Here is a 20,987-nt window from a genome sequence, read left to right as displayed (position 1 = left end):
TCTAAAAGGGAAGAAAACCCAGATGTTGGATATTTAGTTTTTGACACTTAGAAGGTTTTTTGGATTTTTGGAACTTGTCACCAAGGTGTGCAGGTGTTAGGGTATTTTTGAGTGGTGACTGTTTGTAATTTTGCAATTTTTAGAAAAAAATTGCTAGTAATTAGGATATTAAATTAAGATTTAATGCAACCTAAATTATCATATTTTTATTAAATTTAGTTCTAAAATATTTAAAATCGCTCAATAATTTATTTTATTAAAAAAATAAAACTCAAAGATTTGCCATAGTATTCACCACATGATTAGATTTGTTTTGCCTAAATATTATATAATATAGAAAAAATTAAAATTAATTCACCAATAATTATCATAATTATTAGTTACTTTAGGCATATATTATCAATATTTAGTTTTTAGTATTGATTTAAAATATAATGTAACTATCCTCATAATTTCTATGAGATAAAAGATGTCCAATTTTGATTTGCAATATTCTATGATGATTAGAAAACTTCTAATTATTATTGAGATTCACCAATATTTTCTACTAAAAAATTATGATTCCAAAATAATCGTCAATGTAAATAATATTTAAAATTAAAAAATAGAGAGATTCACCAATAAAAATAATTTGGTTTTTCAAAATAAAGAAAGATTCGCAAATAATTTATATCTTTTTCTAGAGGGGGGTTTCTTAAAGTTTACCCTGGTGCCAAGTGCATAGGTGCACTTTTCATAGAGGTGCACCAATAGTTTTCAAGAAGAAGCAATGCACCAATAATTAACTTCTAGTTACTAAGGTAGAGCATTTCATGCACTAGAAATACATTTTGATGGTAGTTCAACTCCCAAAAATGCCTAGAGAAGGTCAAGCTTCCATTTTTAGACTTTCTAGAGACTTCTAGATCATCTCACAGCTTCCTTCTTCTTATATTCTTATTGTTTCATTCTTTGATGTCATGTAAAGGCTCAAACACCCATTAATAGATATAAACAAGGGTGGAGACCTACTTAGCACCATTTAGATAGTCATTTTGTATATAATTAGATTTGTTTTATTAGTTTTTAGCATGAGTTTTTATTTTGAGAGCTCTCACTCCTAGCCCAAAGGGAGGAGATGATTTCATATAAATACATGGATACAATATGTACTCCAAGTCATTATTTTGATGCAATAATATATGCTATTGATGCTCTCATTCTGAGTGTAGTAAATCTTGTCAGAGTGTGTTATTTTTGTGAATGAATGTTCATGAATAATAATGGATCTAATGTTTTAATTGTGTTGTTATGATTGTGTGATCTTTTAGTTTTGGTGTTTGTCTTGTGTTAATGATTTTCACTATTGTGACAAATTGGAGAACGAATCATCTTTGTTCTAACATGGTGTCTTGTCTCACATTAGCACATTCTTTGTGGCCTCACAATTTGATGAAATGTGAAACATCTTTCAATTTATTTTGATTTCCAATCGATTATTGCATTAATGGAGTTGAGGAAGAGATTCTCCTAATTTAATTATTTTCCTACTCAATCATTTTGATAATTTAATTCTAGATGTGTTGTTGCCTCAGTTTATGTCTGTTAGGAATTTCCCTTTCAAGTTATTTTCTTTAATCTCTCATTATTCTATCTTTGTTATTTTCTTTTAAAATACTTGGTTAAAATAGGAATTCATATAGTTGCATCAATAAATTGCATTTATCATAAAATATAAAATACAAAAATATACTTCTTTTGTGGTTACATTTAAAATAGCAACAGATTCTCCAAGATTTTTTTGAACTAGCAAAGGCCTGCTCAAGAATATACACATTTATCTTTAATTGAGTGAACCTAGTAGGTTGAAAAACTACCTAGAACATTGGAGTTGGTCCTTGATAATCTTTTCAAGAGAGGGATTCACAAGGGTTCCTACCATTCAACATTGTGCAAAATGATAGCTCAACAGAAGTGGTGCTAGAAGGAGGGCCTAAGAACATTCAGATAAGAACTATTTAAAAACTTTTGTAGTTTTTACAAGTTCATAAAATTTTCTATTTGACACTATCAGAAGGTGTGCAAGTGTTTAGGTGGGCTATTTTGAAAAGGTGCACTTCTCAAAGGTGCACTTTTCCATAATTGTCACAAACTAGAAGATCTTGAACACCATCAACAATTTTAGCGAACTTTAAGATCTTCACCTAGTGAACATGATTTCTTAGAGCTCAGTCATTTTTGCAAGCCTCACAATGATAAAGGATTACCAAGAATTATACCATTTCTATTCCAAATTTCATCATCTTCTTTAGCTCTACCTCAAAATAAACCTCCGCTAATCATTCCACCTAATCCTCCACCAATGGCCTTCTTTGCAAATATAGTAGATTCATCAACTAACTTGCAAGGTGCACTCAATGATCTTCCCAAGAATCCTCAAAAATTCTCCCCAAGGTTCATCTACAAAGAAATACAAAAAAATGAGGATCATATCAAGATATTCAAAGAATTATGCAATCAAAAATAGATTCAAAAAGAGAATGTGGTTATGTGTCTATTCCCATACACATTGGGAGAAGTTTCTTTCAACTGGTATGTGAATTTTCCACCAAGATGTATCTAGAAATTGGAGACCTTTGAAAATTGATCCTAGACTAATTCAAAATATTCATCAACCCAACAGTGATATATCATCAATTTATATCAATCAAGAGGGATCTAGCATATACCAATTCATATTTCAATCATCACTTTCACATGGCATACCGCAAGTTGGAAGCACCCTACACTATACCAGTTGAGCTAGAATCCAAATTTATCTTAATATTATGGACCACCTTATTGCTATCTATTGGTCATTTTGGCGCAGTTAGTAATGAAAAGTGATGGTCAACCACGTAGGACTCCTATGAGGTGGCAAGATAAAAGGAGGTTATTGGTCCATGCAGCCCATTTTGGATGTAGAGTTTAGTTGACTTGCTGACCCTGCTAATTTTGGTGCTCAGAAATGAAGAAAGTCAAGATTTTTTATGCGATTTGGTCTTCGTGATCAATCCCAACCAACCTAGAATGAATGTGAGACAAGGAAGAACACTCTACCTCTGATTCAATCCATCTACCTAGCCAGTATGGCTTAATGGTGTCATTTTTGTCCTCTCAAGGTATTATTTGACACAGAAGATTAGATATCATTGCATCTGGATCCGTATCCAGATCAGATTTTCTCCATGATTGTTCTCTGAAAGACTTAATGGTAGGTTGTTGCGAAGTAATTATAGTTGGAGCACATCCCAGTTATGCCTGAGCTATAAAGGCAAAATTTTATGAATTTTTTAATGTCAACCTTTCTCTATTTTCTCTGTTATTGCTCTGTAGATTCTCAATGTAAATTCCCCTGTGCCTCTGAACTACATGATTTTTTGCCTTATCTCTTTCAGCCATTGGTATGAAAGTGCAAGAACTCTTTGCCTCTTACTAGTGTTTTGTAGAGATCTATGATCTGCATGACTGTATCTCCTTGGCCTATGAATGATAATATAAGTGAATCTCTCTTTCCTTGTGTCATTCATCTTGGTTGTTTGATCTGCATGTGATTATTAGATTAAAGAAAGTCTGAATGTGTATATCCTTAGTTTCATTCTAGTTTAATAGTGCATAAATGGGCAGAGTTTGGTCTGAACACTCTATTTTGGTGCATCGCCTCCCTAGATTAGAATAGGTAGATTTGCTTTCCACACATTCCTTCTCCCTTTTCCTTTCTAAGAATAGCTAGGTGTGCCTTGATAGTAAGACGAAGCCAGCCTTCTCTAAAGACTCAACCTCATAGTTCAAGTCCCACAACTTGGAGGTTGTTTCCATGTTTCACTAGGTTGTCCTCATGCATAGGCTTTAGACAAGGGTGCAAACCTAAGTGACAACAGTTTTTGGCACGCTCGGTGGGACAACTTTTCAAAAAAATTCAACCCTACTGGTGTCAAAAGGGAAGATTTCAAGATCAATACTAAGGAGATAGTACTGGCTTCAGTGTTTAAGCCTTCAAGAGGCTCATTCTTCAAAGTACTTGGTGACTCTGAGCTTCAAATACATATCTAGTTCCAACCCAAAGTTGCAGTGATTCATGCCAAAGTTGAAACAAGGGCATCTTCTAGAGGTATGTTTCAGTGTCAAGAGCTTTCATTTTTAAACCCTAGAAGAAGGAAGACTAGAATATCTTTATCGCTAGTTAGGAGTGCAATAGTAACAAATATACCTACAAGATCTATCTCTACTCCTCCTACTGTTAGATCTTAGCCTAGACTACCATCAATACATATCAATAGATCACTTGTCTATATGGCATTTCCTAGAGCTCATACTTTTGCCACCTTTAATGGTGGGAGCCCTCTCTTATTAGCCCAAAGACATGACATACCAATAGTTGCCCTCAAAAGTATACTAGATTTTACTAGTGAAACTTCTATCTCTCCCTCAAAACACATTCAAGAGGTTGCAAATGCCTGCAATATCCATGGTATTACAAAGGATGAGGTTTTAGTTAGGCTCCTAGCATCATCCTTGAAAGGAAAAGCACTACAATGGTATAGAGGTTTAGCTCATGGTTCTATAATAGATTGGGATGGATTACGAGCAGGATTGTGCAAACATTTTGAGGATAAAAGTGACTATTTGTCACTTTTAGAGCAGTTGACTACTATAAAAAGAGCCCCCCATGAATGTATGACTGATTTTAATTATATATTTCAAAATACATGGAATAGAATACCTACTTTAGTGAAGCCTACCCTAGTAATGCCTTCTTGCATTACCTTAGAGCTTTTACCAGTGATATTGCCACTGTAATCCAAACTATGGGAGGAGATATCTTGCCTAATGCTTATGACATAGCAATAAAATTAGAGACCATCCTAATACAAGGAGGTAAGCTAGCTCTAAGGCCTCCTATGCCTTTCTCCCCTGATGTTCCAAATCATCAACCAGTAATGGTTCCTCTTCCCACAACTTCTACATCACAATCCCTTGTCCCAATCCCTCAAGCTTCCACATCTTCAAATGGGATAGATGAAATCAAAGAGATGATAAAATATCTGATATAGAACATGGATAAAAGAGAAAAGAACCTAGAGAAAAGATTGCAAGATTATGGGAAGAAGCTGGAGGATAACTCCTCTATGATGCAGAAAGTAAGCAACAAGGTGGTGACTTTAGAAAGATAGCAAGCTCAAGGTAGTAAGCCTCATCAATTGCAATATCAAACTCCAAGTAGTGGTAGGCTTCCAAATCCTAATCATTGGAACAATTCTTTTGATCAGAGTAGGCAAGGTGGCCATGCTTGAACCTCAAATGTAAACCAAAGTAGGGCCATAGTCCCTCAAAACAATATGGCTCAAGATCAAGATTTTTGTCCCTTCTATAATTACTCCTACGCCTATTGTATGTGTCAAAAGGCTGAATCTTATTTGGCTTTGACCATCTAGGAGCCTACAATACAACCATCATACAAGGAGGACCAATTTAAAGATGCCTAAGATATGCAAAGACAGGGTGATTACTCTTTTATGAATCATCAGATGGAGGAGCATTGTAGTGTAAACTAGGATTCCATTGCTCATATTACTAGAAGAAAAAGAAGAGCTATGGAAGATGCTATCCCTCTTCCCAAATAGGCCTCAACTTCAAATGCAATATCTCATGAGCAAGAAGCAAATAATCAATCAAGTGCATTTCAGCAGCAAAGGCAAAATCATGGCAGAAAAGATACAAGTGATCCTTAGGTTATTCCATCTCAACCTCATACAATTGCAGCTCCCAAAGCTTCTACCAAAGCACCTACTATGTCATTCAGTGTGGTAGAGAAAATGAAGAAGACAAATGCAAATATCTCTATGTGGGATGATATTGCTACTATACATGTGCAAAAGAGGTTACTGCAGCAAGAATTTGAAAGAATTGAACCAAAGGATCAGCCACCTAGTATGGAAAGTGCCACAAGCCTAGTGCAACCATAAAGGGAGGTAGAACCAATTAAAAATGTTAGACCTCCTCCATTCTATGTCTCTCTAATTATAGGGGATAAACTAGTCCACAATTGCATGATTGATTCAGGAGCTAGTAGTTCAATGATGCCTAGGTGTGTTGTTGATGCTTTGGAGATGAAATATGAGCTCATTGTTAAGGATGTGTTATAGTTGGATGGTAGTACTATCAAGACTATAGAGATCCTAAAGAATGTAGATATGGCCCTACATGCATGCCTGGTTGTACTATAACTCAAGATATATCAGTGGCTAAAGTCAAGCCGCATTTTGCCATTTGTTTTTCAATGGACTTCACGGCCCAAATAGGTGGTTACATATCTTTCGATTGGTCATATATGTTTTTTAGAATAAGATATGGAGCCAAAGATTCAATCAGAGAAAAGCCTCTATCTCTCCATCATACCAAGCCCCACACCCCTAACCTCATCAACATGAATTACACTATCCTAAAAGTGGATGAGAATGACACAGTAAGTAAGCATACCACATCCCTACTAGAGATACCTGATTTTCTCTTAGATGAATGGGCTGATGCATATCAATTTGATTCTACATCAAAAACTCTTGAGACAGGCCTCATTACATATTGTATATTGGAGAAAGATGCTCTAGGTCCCAATCTTGTGGGTACTAAAGAATATGAGTGGGATATGGAGTATGTACTTTGATGGATCAAGGAATAAGGTTGGGTCAGGGGCTAGTGTGATGTTGATTTCTCCTACATAAGTAAGGTACTACTTCTCCTTTAGGCTCCAATTCAGTTGCACTAATAATGTAGCTGAGTATGAATCCTTGATTCAAGGTTTCCTACTTGCTCAGAAAAGAGGAATCCAAGCCTTAAGGGAGTACGAAGATAGTGAGTTGGTGGTTAATCAAGTGAGAAATCAGAATACCACCAAGAATGGTTTTCTCAAGTCTTATAAAAATAGGGTATGGGATTTTCTTGAAGGTTTCAATGCATTTAATATTCAAAGCATCCCTAGAAAGGAAAATAGATATGTTGATAGACTTGCAGCAATAGGTGCATCTTATGATGTGCAAGGGAATCTTGAGAAGGAGAATAAGCAAAAAATTAGAGTGGTAGTAAGGCCTGCTATCCTTAATTACAATATCCATTGGCAAGTGTTTGAGTCTGATGAGCAAATTGTGAGCTTCTTGCAGAATGAGGTAGAATTTTCAGAGAGAAATCAGTCAAGACTGCAGTATCAGTATGGTGACCAAATCATTAACCTCAACTCCAACAAGTTGCCTAAAGGTGTCATTACTCTAGAGAGTGTTTTTAATCTTGATGATCAAGCAAGAGGCAAGGCCATGAACCTAGCTACTGATGAAGATGACTACACTCTAGTCATGATTGTCGATGGAAAGTCCTTAAACATGGGGAAGGTATGTTCTAAAATTGAACAAGAAAATTTTATTCATCTATGTCAAGAATTTAACGATGTATTTTCTTGGACATATGATGACTTAAAGGGCTTTCACCCAAGGTTGCTTCAGCATACCATAGATTTAATTAATGATGTAAAATCAGTAAGACAAAAGTAGAGGCCAGTAAATCCCAAGATTGAACCCCTAATGAGAAAAGAGCTATCCATGTTGATTGAGGCCAATATAATTTTTCCCATCAAACACTTATCATGGGTAGCAAACCTTGTCCCTGTTAGGAAGAAGAACGAAGAAATTGGATTGTGTGTGGACTTTAGGAAACTTAACCAAGCTTCCCTTAAAGATCACCATCCTCTCCCTTCTATGGAGCAAATTTTGTCCAAGGTCAATGGTTCAAAGAGATTTTGATTTCTTGATGGATTTTCTAGCTACAATCAAGTGCTATTTAAAGAGTCTGATAGATACAAGATTGCATTCACCACTAAATGGGGTATCTATGCTTATTGTAAGATGCCATTTGGGCTAACCAATGTAGGTGATACATTTTAGAAGGCAATGGAGATGGCCTTTAAAGGATTGGTTGAAAAGTTTGTCTTAGTTTACCTTGATGATATCACTGTGTATTCAAAGGATGTAGAAGATCATTTTGATCATCTAAGACAGGTATTCTTAAGATGCAGAGAGTTTGGGGTTTCCCTTAACCCAAGAAAATGTGTCTTTGCTACTAACCAAGGAAAATTATTAGGATATATTGTATCTAAGGATGGCTTAACCATTGATCTAGAGAGAACAAAAGCAATACTTGCCCTTCCTCTTCCTAAACATAAGAAAGGGCTGCAAAGTTTCTTAGGTAGGATAATTTTTTGAGAAGATTTATCCCTAATCTTGCTACCATGGTGAAACCTCTTACAACTATGCTCAAGAAAGGTATGGTCTTTGCATGGACCAAGGAAGGGAAGGAAAGTTTTGAAGAGATCAAGACAACCATAGCCTTAGCCCCTACTCTCATGAATCCAAATTTTGAGAAAGATTTTATCCTTTATACCCTAAGTGGTGAGTCAAGCATTTATGCTGTCCTGACTCAAAGAAATGATAAAGGTGACAAGTAGTCCATAGCTTTCTTTAGTGAAGGGCTTAAAGAATATGAAGATAAATACAGCTATGTAGAGAAGCAAGACCTTGTAGTTATCAGAGCTTTAAAGAAATTTAGACACCTCCTATCTCATAATAAGATTCATTTGTTAGTACCCCCTACTTGTGTGAAGGATTTCCTTTTTAGCAAAGATATTAGTGAGAAAAGAGCTGGCTAGATTACTAAAGTGATGGAATATGATATTGACATTCAGATTACCAAGCTGATAAGAGGGAGGGGGTTGTGTAAACATATGTTATCATCTCAAGAACTTGATGAGGAAGTTGTTATGATAGTGACAGAGCAACAAGAGGTAAGAAATAGTGACCCAAGGAGTTGGATGGGTGAAATGATGAATTTCTTATTAGGTAATGGATACCCTCAAGGATTAGACAAAGCTAAAAGGAGACAATATAGATTACAGTTAATCCCTTGTGTCATAATTGATGGTATCCTTTTTAGGAGAGATTTTAATGGAACCTTATTGAGATCTATTGATATAGACCAAGCTGAAAGAATAATCAAAGAGCTTCATGATGGTCCTGATGGTGGTCACTTCTCAACTAGAACAACTACAATGAAGATCATGAGGGTTAGTTACTTTTGGCCATCCTTGTTCCATGAATATCATAGGTATGTAAGGAAGTGTGAAAAATGTGTCTTTTTCTCTAGAAAACAAAGACTTGCAGCTCTTCCCCTTCATCCTATCCAGGTGGATAAACCTTTTGCTCAGTGGGGATTGGATTTCATAGGCCCTATCAATCCATCTTCTAGTTCTAGTCACAAGTGGATTCCAGCTATTACAGATTACTTCACTAGATGGATAGAGGCAGTTGCATTGAAGGATGCCACAGAATCTTTAGTTGTGGAATTCCTCAATAGAATTGTGACCAGGTTTGGTGCCCCTTCAACCATTATTTCAGATAATGCAAAGTCATTTGTAGGAGCTCAAATCTATGCATGGGCAGTTGACCACAACATTTACTTGAGCACATCATCAAACTACTATCCTCAAGGTAATGGCCTGGCTGAGTCATCCAACAAGAACTTGATTAGAATCATAAAGAGAACAATTAAGGATAACCAAAGGTGTTGGCATGACAAGTTAAGGATAGCTCTATGGGCTGATAGGGTAACACCTAAAAGATCAATATGGAACTCGCCATTTATGTTGGTATTTGGTAAAGAGGCAAGGCTTCCAATTTCATTGGAGTTTCCATCCCTAGAGCTAGCTCATCAACTGGAGTTGTTTGAAGATGATGCCATGATAGTAAGAATGGCAAAGCTGATGGAGCTGGAAGAGAAGAGAAGTAAAGCCATGCAGACCTTAGAGAAACACCAGCAGCAGGTAAAAAAGAGTTTTGATAGGAAGGCTAGGGTCAAAATCTTTTGAGAGGGAGATTTGGTTCTAAAATGGGATGCAGATAGGGAAAAACCAGGAAGACACTCAAAGTTTAATGCATTATGGAGTGGTCCCTATCTGATTGTCAATTGCAAGTAGGCCAATGCTTTCCAATTAAGTAAGCTTGGTGGTGAAATTTTATCCATCTCAGTCATTGGGATCTATCTCAAGCCGTGTTTCTGATAGGGGTTGAGGTTCTATGCATAGTTAGAGTATTTTTTTTTCCTGTTAGTTCCATGTTTTCCAAGAAGTGTACGAGCACAACTATCTCTCTATGAGATAGCCAATTTTCTCAAAGTTTTGTGGTTGCAGAAAGGAGGTTTTGGTCTCTAGTTCTAGTTGCAGAGATAAGAGTTTTAGGGTTTTCCTCTCAAAGGTAAGGTTAGGGTTTCACAGTATACACAAGATCCACATCTTTTTGACTCTGTAGCCCAATGGATGCATGAGGTCATTTGTCTACGCATAGTTGGCTTGCATCCCCTCTGAGTCGCCAGATTTGTTGGTCATTTTTGCCTTCCTACCAGAATCACCACATTTGAATTCAACGTAGTAATGTTCACAAGTTTTAAATATCCAAATATTCAAAAGGGGCACAAAATACCTTATGGTAACCTTATGATATTTCTTCCCTGTGCATTTTAATGTTTTTGCAGGCCCATAAGTCCCCATTGTCAGATCAAGATAGATGAATGGTTGGTGCTATCTCGCTATGGGAAGTTGCACGTTGTTTTTCCATAGCAGCATAGTGCCTTTTGGCCACATGGCTAGTGGGTCTTCCCTTTTCCTTGTTGTTTCTCCAATGCTAAATTTTGGTAGATCCTCAGAGGGCACTATGGCGCTATCAAAAAATTTGTGTTCCTCACCATTAGTGACATAGCGACCAAATGGAAGGTGATACTATGGCAACATCAGAAGGAAGGTGGGTCCCAAGTATGCCTCATCAAATATCAATGATGAAATTTGGCACACATTGGCAGTTGGTCAATCTTTTCATTGGCTAAGGTATGACTGTGTAGAATGTGGGTCCTACTTCACTTAGCGGGCCGCAAACAAGGATTTTTCAGATAGGTTGGTACGTGGCCAGTTTCTTATTGGTTGGTATACTGATAGGTCGTATCCATCTTTCTCCCTGCCAAATCTTGAAAAATCAATGGTGGGCGCTATCTCGCTATGGAAAGCTGTGAGGATATTACCCATAGCCACATAGCACCTCGATGACGTGTGGCATAGATGACATCAAGGGCCTGCCCTTCTCCAAAGTAATATTATAGCTCATCCTCGATGGCAATTGTCAGCTAGGTCACAGTACAATGGTGGTTTTTGTTGGTCCACTCAGCCAACTCGGTGTGTAGTCATTCAATTTTCTTGCTCACCATAGATCTAAGAAAAATCAACGGTGGGTGCTATCTTACTATGGGAAATTGCTCGAAGGATACGCATAGCGACATAGCACCTTGACGATGTGTGGCAAGGTGGGGCCAAGTATTATGAAATTATCAGTTGGTGCCAGTTAGGATCACAGGGTCTCGCCATGGTATGAGTAGTTAAGGTATTGAAGGTTAGCAACCGGTGGTTAGTATAATATTGCAGTCAGGATTTTTTTTAAAAGGATGGTGCAATTAGTAATGAAAAGAGATGAGCAACCACGTATGACTCCTACGAGGTGGCAAGATAAAAGGAGGTTATTGGCCCATGTAGCCCATTTTGGATGCAGAGTTTAGTTGACTTGCTGACCCTTCTGATTTAGGTGCTTAGGAATGAAGAAAGTTAGGATTTTTTATGCGATTCAATCTTCGTGATCAATCCCAACCAACCCAGAATGAATGTGAGACAAGGAAGAACACTTCACCTCTGATCCAATCCATCTACCTAGTCAGTATGGCTTAATGGCACCATTTCCATCCTCTCAAGGCATTATTTGACACAGAAGATTAGATATCATTGCATCTGGATCCATATATCCAAATCAAATTTTCTCCATGATTATTCTCTGCAGGACTTAATGGTAGGTTGGTTCAAAGTAATTATAGTTGGAGGACATCCCAGTTATGCCTGAGCTATAAAGGAAAAATTTTATTTATTTTGTAAGGTCGACCTTTCTCTATTTTCTTTGTTATTGCTCTACAAATTCTCAGTGTAAATTCCCCTGTGCCTCTAAACTACATGATTTTCTACCTTATCTCTTTCAGCCATTGGTATGAAAGTGCAAGAACTCTTTGCCTCTTACTAGTGTTTTGTAGAGATCTATGATCTGCATGACTATATCTCCTTGGCCTATGAATGATAATATAAGTGAATCTCTCTTTCCTTGTGTCATTCATCTTGGTCTTCTGATCTACATGTGATTATTAGATTAAATCAAGTTTGAATGTGTATATCCTTAGTTTCATTCTGGTTCAATAGTGCATATATGGGTAGAGTTTGGTCTAAACACTTTATTTTGGTGCATCGCCTCCCTAGATTAGAATAGGTAGATTTTATTTCCACGCATTCTTTCTCCCTTTTCCTTTCTAAGAATAGTTAGGTACACCCTAATAGTAAGAGGAAATCATCCTTCTCTAGAGACTCAACCTCACAGTTCAAGTCCCACAACTTGGAGGTTGTTTCCATGTTTCACTAGGTTGTCCTCATGCATAGGCTTTAGACAAGGGTGCAAAAGTCAGCAACAACACTATCTTCCTAAGTAGATTGCCTACTACAAACATTGACATATTGGTGAAAGTCTTCAAAGAAGTGATTACATTTACTAAACAAGCCAATCTTAATCGAGAAGGATTGATGGTTCCATCTCAAGCTAGTACAATGGCATTGACATATCTTACTAAAGCACAAGTAATGCCTAGTCAATTAATTCCAATAAATCTAATTCCATTATGAAAGGAACAAACTATACTAGTTCCATCTATAACTTACCCAAGCCACGAACCTCTAAAAGCTTCTTTCTTTGAGAAAAAGACAACAACATCCGCTATAGCAGAAAATAATGTTATAATTGAGATTGGCCAAATGAAGAAGACCATGTCTCAGATTACCAATGAGCTAATCTATTTGAAGTTTCACAAGGGTAGAACAACAATCTTCAAAGAATGAATGCATGCCCTTACAACAACAATAACTATGGTCAAAATTAAAACACAAATTTTAATGGAAACAACAATGCAAGGAAAAATCTCAATCCTCTAGATCACAATAATAGTTTCCAAAGACATAATCAACAATAGAATATCTTTCTAAACAATAGAAATTTCATTGCAAAAAAATAACAAAAATGCTCAATTTGATGCCAGTAAAAATATACCCAATGATAACAACTCATATTTCAATGGAAATGAAGAAGTGAACTAGAATTCACAAGGTAATAACAATGATCCCACTATGTAGTTCAATACTATGCTATTAGAATCATATGGTTCTCCATAGAATCCTAAAATGGAAGAACAAGTCAATGAAGAATTTACTTTTCCATTTAGTCAAGAATGAAATCCTCAACTAGAAGAGATGTTTTCTTTTTAGAATGAAAATAGAAACACTTGCAATTTGCAAAATTGAAAGGAACCCATGACTGATGGAATTCCTCCCACATTCAAACCAATGCCTCCAGATCCAAGGGCTAATAACAATCCAGTGCCAGATGAGCACCCTATATTGGACAACAACATTAGAACCAAGGAAACATACCTATGATACTAAAGAATCTTACTTGGAAAACTAAAAAGTATAGTGTAGTTGAAGATCTAAAAAGGACAAAGGCCAATATATCCTTGTTCAATATACTACAAAATTTTCCTAATTAGAGAGAAGCACTACTAAATACTCTTGCTCATACAAAGGCAATCCCTAACACAAGTCTATAGAAGAAAATAACAAAACAAGTTAACACATCTGAGGCTATACCTACCATGTATAAAGACAAGGCTAAAGTGGCTCCTTTTTGTCTTAGTCTTAGAATTTTTGGAAGAAACCTCCATAATTATCTCATATATTCAAGAGCTTCCTATAATTTCATACCACTTTTGATAGCTCAAACATTTGGGGCCACCCCTCAACATATAATTTTGATAGTGATTCAACATGATAAAAAAAAAAGTAAAAGTTATTGGGGTATTGAAAAATATTCAAATACAATTAACTATGGACCCTATAATTCAGGACATCATAGATATACACATGGTGGAAATTTTAAAAACATACAATTTGTTACCATGTAGAGAATGGACCCAGTGTCTAAGAGGGTGGTTCTTAATTGATTTTACTTAACTATAATTACCTTATAAATGGTTAAATAATAGGATCAAGATAGATGTTGAGCCAAAGCTAAAGATAATGATCATAGAATACAATGCCCCAAATGAAGTAGCATTCCTTCAATTAGACCTAGGTTCTTACGAGGTGATGGCTCTTGACATAGCTCTAGTTAAAAGAACAAATAATATGAGTAGAGAATCCATGAACCCTACCCTAAGAAAAGAGGTCATGACTTAGTTTATAGACAACATGGTTGCAAATTTGCAATATTTAGGTAAAGAGTGGACCCAAATGTTTTTCTCCTTCCAAGATTTTGTAGGTTGAACGAATTAAGTCATTCATAATTTGAGTGCTTACATTTCCAAGAAGTGATTTCTTAGGTATTGACTCAAATAATGCTCAAAGTCCAAGTGAGATACAAAATAAAATTTCAATTCTCACATGTGTGTTTGAAGTCATGGACATTGATGAAGAGGAAAAAGAAGATCTAAATGCATCATACAGTGATACCTCTTTAGATGGTGGGGCTTTGTCTTTTCCTCCACCAAGGATGATTAAAGTATTAAGGAGAAGATGTTTTGTTAAAGTCCAAGAATGGACCTTAGTATTTGTTCATCTTAAGGGACAAATTGGTAAAATCTCAAAATTGATTGTGAAGATTCAAGATCAACAAGAGAAACAAACAATCCCCATATCAAAGGTAAATAATGGTAACTCGCCAAGTCCACCGTGTGAAAGATTACAATGGATCCTAAAGAAAAAGTCTTTCAAATTTCAAGTGAAATAAAAAATTTGAATAAATAAACACAAGTCTAGAAAGCCCAAAGAATAACCAATATGGACACTTAGGTTTGACAACACTAAATGCAAATTAGGAGCTAGTATAGATATTAAACTAATTAATCCCAAAAGTAGGTCATTTTGTTAGAAGCATGAATGTTGATGATATTACTATGGGGGAGTATTGTAGATGTGTTACTATGATGATATGTTACATACATGACTAATTTTTTCATTGATGTCAACATAGTAGTTTTTTGTGGTATCTGAGAGAAGAATTATAGAAAGATCAAGTTGGTACAAATGTCTAGTTGAGTATTCTAACCATATGAGGTTATGGGAGACACTTTTGAGTTTTTGGTATATGTAATTAATTTCAAAAGAAGAAATGATAAGTCTAGAAGAAGTTATGTAAGTTTTGGTGATGTATGTTCTAAGATAGAGTTTATAGAGGCATGTTCTGGTAAACTTGTTATATCTCTTAGCAAAGTTGACATTCTAAGGATTAAGGTTGATGAAATGAAGGAGTCATGTTGATGATGATGTGGCTAAGTTTTCTCATCATAATATTCTATGTATAGAAAGCTATTCAAGTTGCAAGGTGAAAGATTTATGTTATCACTAACTATAACATATTCTTAATGTGGTCCTATAATAATTAACTAAGAAGGTCTAATAGCCAACTTAGGGAATTTTTTTGAGGACTCAATATAAAGGAATGAAATTTTCCTTTATCAAGTGTAACATAAATTATATTGATGTAGACAGATTGTAAGCAGAGACAGAGAAGGATGTGAAGTTGAGCAGAGTAGTGTGGAAGTGAAGGAAACTTCATTGCCGAGGTTTTGCTAAGTGATATGAGGTCTAATATTTGGATCCAAGGTTCATGACTTGGTCTAAAAGGTTTGAAAGTGATTGGTTTGGTTGATAGAACAAAGGAAAGAATAACATAATAGTAAATTACATATTTGAGCAGTGAGCTCTTCTTGTAGTTGAATTGCATGTTTGGGTAGTGGGCTCATCTTGCATACATTATACCATAGCTCCTAACAAGGTTGGAATCTCCTAACAGGGATTCAAAGTCTTCTAATAGAGACTCTTTGTACTAAATTTTGTAATAGTCTCCTAAAAGGGTCCATCCTCTATCAAGGAATATTTATATTAGTACATCATCTTGCAAGCATCATTCCCACTAGTGTTTTCCCTCTAATTAAGGGTTTCCCTAGTCAACATATCTAGTGTAAATGTGTATGTGAATTTTATGATTGTTTTTTACTTTAGTTTAATGGTTAAGCTCATTTAAAGAAGATAAATGTTTTAATTATCAGATAACTAATTCACCCGCCCCGCCCAAGTTATCTTGGTGGACTATTGTTTCTAACAATTGCAGGTATTAGAGCATCAGGTCCTTAAAGGTAAAGTTTAACAAATTTGGGAGATCCATGGAAAAAATGTTTAGGAAATATAGTCCAAAGTTCATTAGAACAAATTATGACACCTAGAAAGAAAAGATGAAGACACATTTGTTGTGTATGGGTCTGGGATATTGGAACTTGACAAAATTAGAGAAGACAATCATTGTTGAAAAGGATTTGGAAATTTTCACCGAGGCAGAAAGAGATCTTTTTATGTGCAACATGAGAGCAAGAGAAGAACTATTGATTGCATTTCCTAAAATTGACTACAATCAGGTAAAATCACTTGCTACTTCACATTTGATTTGGAAAGCTTTGGAAAATTCTTTTTAAGGAGACGCACATTCTAAGAAATTGAGACTACAAAGTTGGATTTGTGCATTTCAAGATGCTAAAATGATGGAAGATGAATCTATAAGAATCTATATAGGTAGGATATCAGAAATTACTATAGGTATTAAATCTCAAGGAGGAACCAAAGAAGATGATGAGGCTAGATGGAAGATATTGAAGACTCTAACACCACCATTTAAGTCAATAGTTTAGATGATATAGTTGTTGATATCTTGTACCAAAGATTTCATAAAGGAGTCATTTCTTGGAAGACTCGAAGCAGTTGAGAATGAGCTCAAACAATCTAAAGAATTGACTAGAATAGAGATAGCTTTCAATGCCCTGAATATTTGACGTAGTCTATCAAGGAGCACAAGTGCTAGAGGAGATTTTTCTAATAGTAGTAAATCTAAGGAGGATAGAAATATTGAAGAAGGATTAGCCCTTCTATTAAAAAGAGAAAAAGGAGCTAAGAAAATCTTTAAATGTTCGACTTGTGATGAATATGGTAATTATGCTTAAGTTTCCTAAAAGAGAGATAAAGTATAAGGAAAATTACAAACCTAGAAAAGATAGAGAGTGTTTGTATGAAAATGAAGATAATGATTTTGATGAACAAGTGGTAAGTTCTAGTGATGATGAAATTAGATTTGTAGAAATTAAAAAGGTAGCTTTGGTATCACAGGTTGAGAAGAAATCTAATTAGATAATTGATAGTGGTTGTTCACATCATATGACTAGTGACATGAACAAGTTTTTTAACTTCAAAAGTCAAGATGGAGGCATTTTTAGAGTTGGAAACAATGGAACATGCCAAGTTAAAGGTACTAGATCTATAACTCTTGATGATAAAACTAAAACTAAGGATGTATACTTTGTTGATGGTTTAAAGCACAATATTTTGAGTGTTGGACAATTAGTAGACAAAGGTTATCAGTTGCAATTCATAGAAAAGACATGCATGATGAAAGAAAAAAATAGAAAGGTAATTGGAATATGAATCAAATCTAGAGGTAATGTATTTCAGTTGAATCCTATAGAAATGACATGTTTGGTTGCAAAGGTAGATGACAGTTGGTTATGGCACAAGATATTTTGTCATATAAACTTTGATAGTGTTGTGAATACTAGTAGAATGTTTGTAGTTAGATATTTTTTGAATATTTTAAAGCCTATTAACATAATTTTCAAGGAGTGTATTTTGGCTAAGTATAATAGAACTTCTTTTCCTAGCAAGAATTTTACCACTATATCAAAGTTGTAGATTGTACACATAGATCTCAGTAGTCATAAAAAGACTAATGGATACTATAATGAAAGGTAATTTATGATTCTAGTTGATGATTTTTCTAGAATGATGTGGGTTACATTTCTTAAAGAGAAATCTGAGGCATTTGATAAGTTTAAGATATTCAAGAATAGGGTTGAGAGAATGAATTTGGTATGAAGATTAAATGTATAAGATCAAATAAAGGAGGAGAATTTAATTCAAATGAGTTTAACATGTTTTATGAAGAAAATGGAATTAAAAGATAGATATTAGCTCCAAGAACCCCTAAATAGAATGGCATTATAGAGAGAAGGAACAAGTTAGTTATAGAAGCTACAAGAGCTATGTTAACATAAAAAGATGTTTTTGATAGAAGCTATGAATACAATAGTCTACACTATGAAAAGAGTGCAAGTTAGAAAAGACACAAACAAGACTCCTTATGAACTATGGTTAGTCACTCATCTACATTAAGTATTTTAGAATTTTTTGGAGTAAGTGTTATGTCAAAAGAGATGATGATATTGGTAAGTTTGATGCTAGAAGTGATAAAGGTATGTTTCTTGGTTATTCATTAAAAATCAAGGCTTGTAGATGTTATAATGAGAGAACTAAGACTATTATGGAAAGTGCAAATGTGAGAATTGATGAAAATTTTAGAATATAAGAGAGAATAGTTGATTACAATTTAGAAGATGATGTTGTTACTAAGACAAGGAATGATGAGGTATTTCTTGAGACTAATAATGATTTTTAGAATGAAGGAGAGCCAAGGTAGGAATAAAGCTCAAAACTTTCAATAGAGATAGTAGTTGAGATAGAAACTCCTACTTCAGGAAAGAATATGATAAAGGATCACCCATCTGAGTAGATCATTGGAAGCAAAGACAAAGGTGTGATGTCAAGAAGTAGAGTGAATGAAGAACTATGCTCGATATCTCAAGTTGAGCCTAAAAATGTAGATGAACCATATAAAGATGATTATTGGAAACAAGCCATTAAAGAGCAATTGAATCGGATAGTAAAGAATGAGACATGGGAATTGGCTCCCAGACCAATAAACAAGGATTATGATAGGAACTAAATAGCTATTCATAAAAAAAATGAATGAACAACGTGAAGTTATAAGAAATAAAGAAAGATTGGTATGTAAAGGTTACCCACAACAAGAAGGGATAGATTATGAGAAAATTTATGCTCCAGTGGCTAGAATAGAAGTAGTAAGATTATTCTTAGCCTATGCATCATAGAAGAAATTCAAAGTATATCAGATGAATGTCAAGTCAACATTTCTAAATAGAGAACTTGAAGAAGAAGCAGATATTGAGAAGCCTAAAGGAGGTCCTTTGAAAAATGACAAGGACATAGTATGCAGAATAAGGAAAGCATTGTATGGAATGAAACAAGTACCCAAAACATGGTATGCAAGGTTGCACAAACATTTCACAAAACTTGGATATAGCAAAGGTATGACAGATAGTAATATGTATTGGAAAGAAATTGATGATGGTTTGATGATTTTGGTAATATTTGTTGATGATATCATATTTGAAGGAAGTGATGAAGAGGGTGAGAATTTTGTTGAGGATATGAATAAAGAATTTGAAATAAGTATGATAGGAGAGATGAAATATTTCCTAGGATTGCAAATTGTATAGAATAAAGAAGGAATCTTTTTTTCTCAGACTAAGTGCCTGAAGGATTTACTAAAAAGGTTCAGTTTCAAAACATGCAAACCCATTGGAACACCTATGGTAACTAGACACAAGTTATCTACAAAGGATGAGACACCTATTATTGAGCAGAAGAAGTATAGATCTATGATCAGAGAATTGTAATATTTGACTCAGACAAGGCTAGATATAGAAAATATAGTTGGAACTATTGCAAGATTCCAAGATGATCCAAAAGAAGCATATTATGTAGTATTCAAAAAGATATTTAGATATCTAAAAGAAATAATTGAGTTTGGATTGTGGTATGACAAATCTAATGATTTCACTATAAGTTTGTATACTAATGTAGATTGGGTAGGCAATATGGATGACAGAAAAAGCACTAGTGGTGGAGCTTTCTTTCTTAGAGGAAGATTGGTTTCTTGGTTAAGAAAGAAGTAGGATTGTACATCACAAACTATAGTGGAAGTAGAGTACATTGCAGTAGCAAATAATTGTAATCAAGTCATCTAGATGAAGAAGATGCTAAAGGATATAAGGATAGAAATCAATGAACCTGTTATCATACATTGTGATAACACAACCACGATAAATATGTCTAAGAATCTAGTGTTGCATTCTAAGACCAAGAACATTTCTATTAAGTACCATATGTTCAGAGAGAAAGTTGTAGAAAAGGAAATTAGGTTGGAGTATGTGAACACTAAAGAGCATATTGTAGATATATTAACTAAGCCTCTTTCCAAAGAGACTTTTGAGAATTTGTGAAGTATGCTTGGGGTTATGCCCTTTCCTACATCAAAGTAGAAGATGAAAGAGTGCATCAGTCTAGTGTAATAGAGCACCATTTTTTTCTAGATTGAATGTTGATACTTCCTAAATGGGGGATTATTTGTGATGGATAGATTCATTTAAGACCCTTGTTGGATGTTGTTTTGAACAATGCCTTTTGACACTCGAACTAAGTAAGAATTAGTTGTTGCAAAGTTTGATGCAATAAAGTTGGTTGATGAAACCTTTTACATTGATGTCAATGGGGGAGATGTTTGGCATGAAAAATAGCATGGAATGAAATTTTGGAAGAAATCACATTGAGGTATATCAATGGGGCAAAATGACTGATGAAGAGGATCTAAAAAGAAAGATGAATAGTCTTTTGTTGGTATTCTTGGAACTAGAGGTCTTTCATCTATGTTGCCATCAATGCCAAATGGGGATATTTTTGGAAGCCTGAATGCTGATGATATTCCTATGGTGGAGTATTTTAGATATGTTACTATGATGATATGTTACATTCATGATTGAGTTTTTCATTAATGTCAACATAGTAGTTT

This window comes from Cupressus sempervirens, chromosome 3 (assembly GCF_028749045.1).
Source record: "Cupressus sempervirens isolate cs-2001-9-10 chromosome 3, ASM2874904v1, whole genome shotgun sequence".
NCBI lineage: Eukaryota > Viridiplantae > Streptophyta > Pinopsida > Cupressales > Cupressaceae > Cupressus > Cupressus sempervirens.
Note: the sequence above shows the minus strand (reverse complement) of the source record.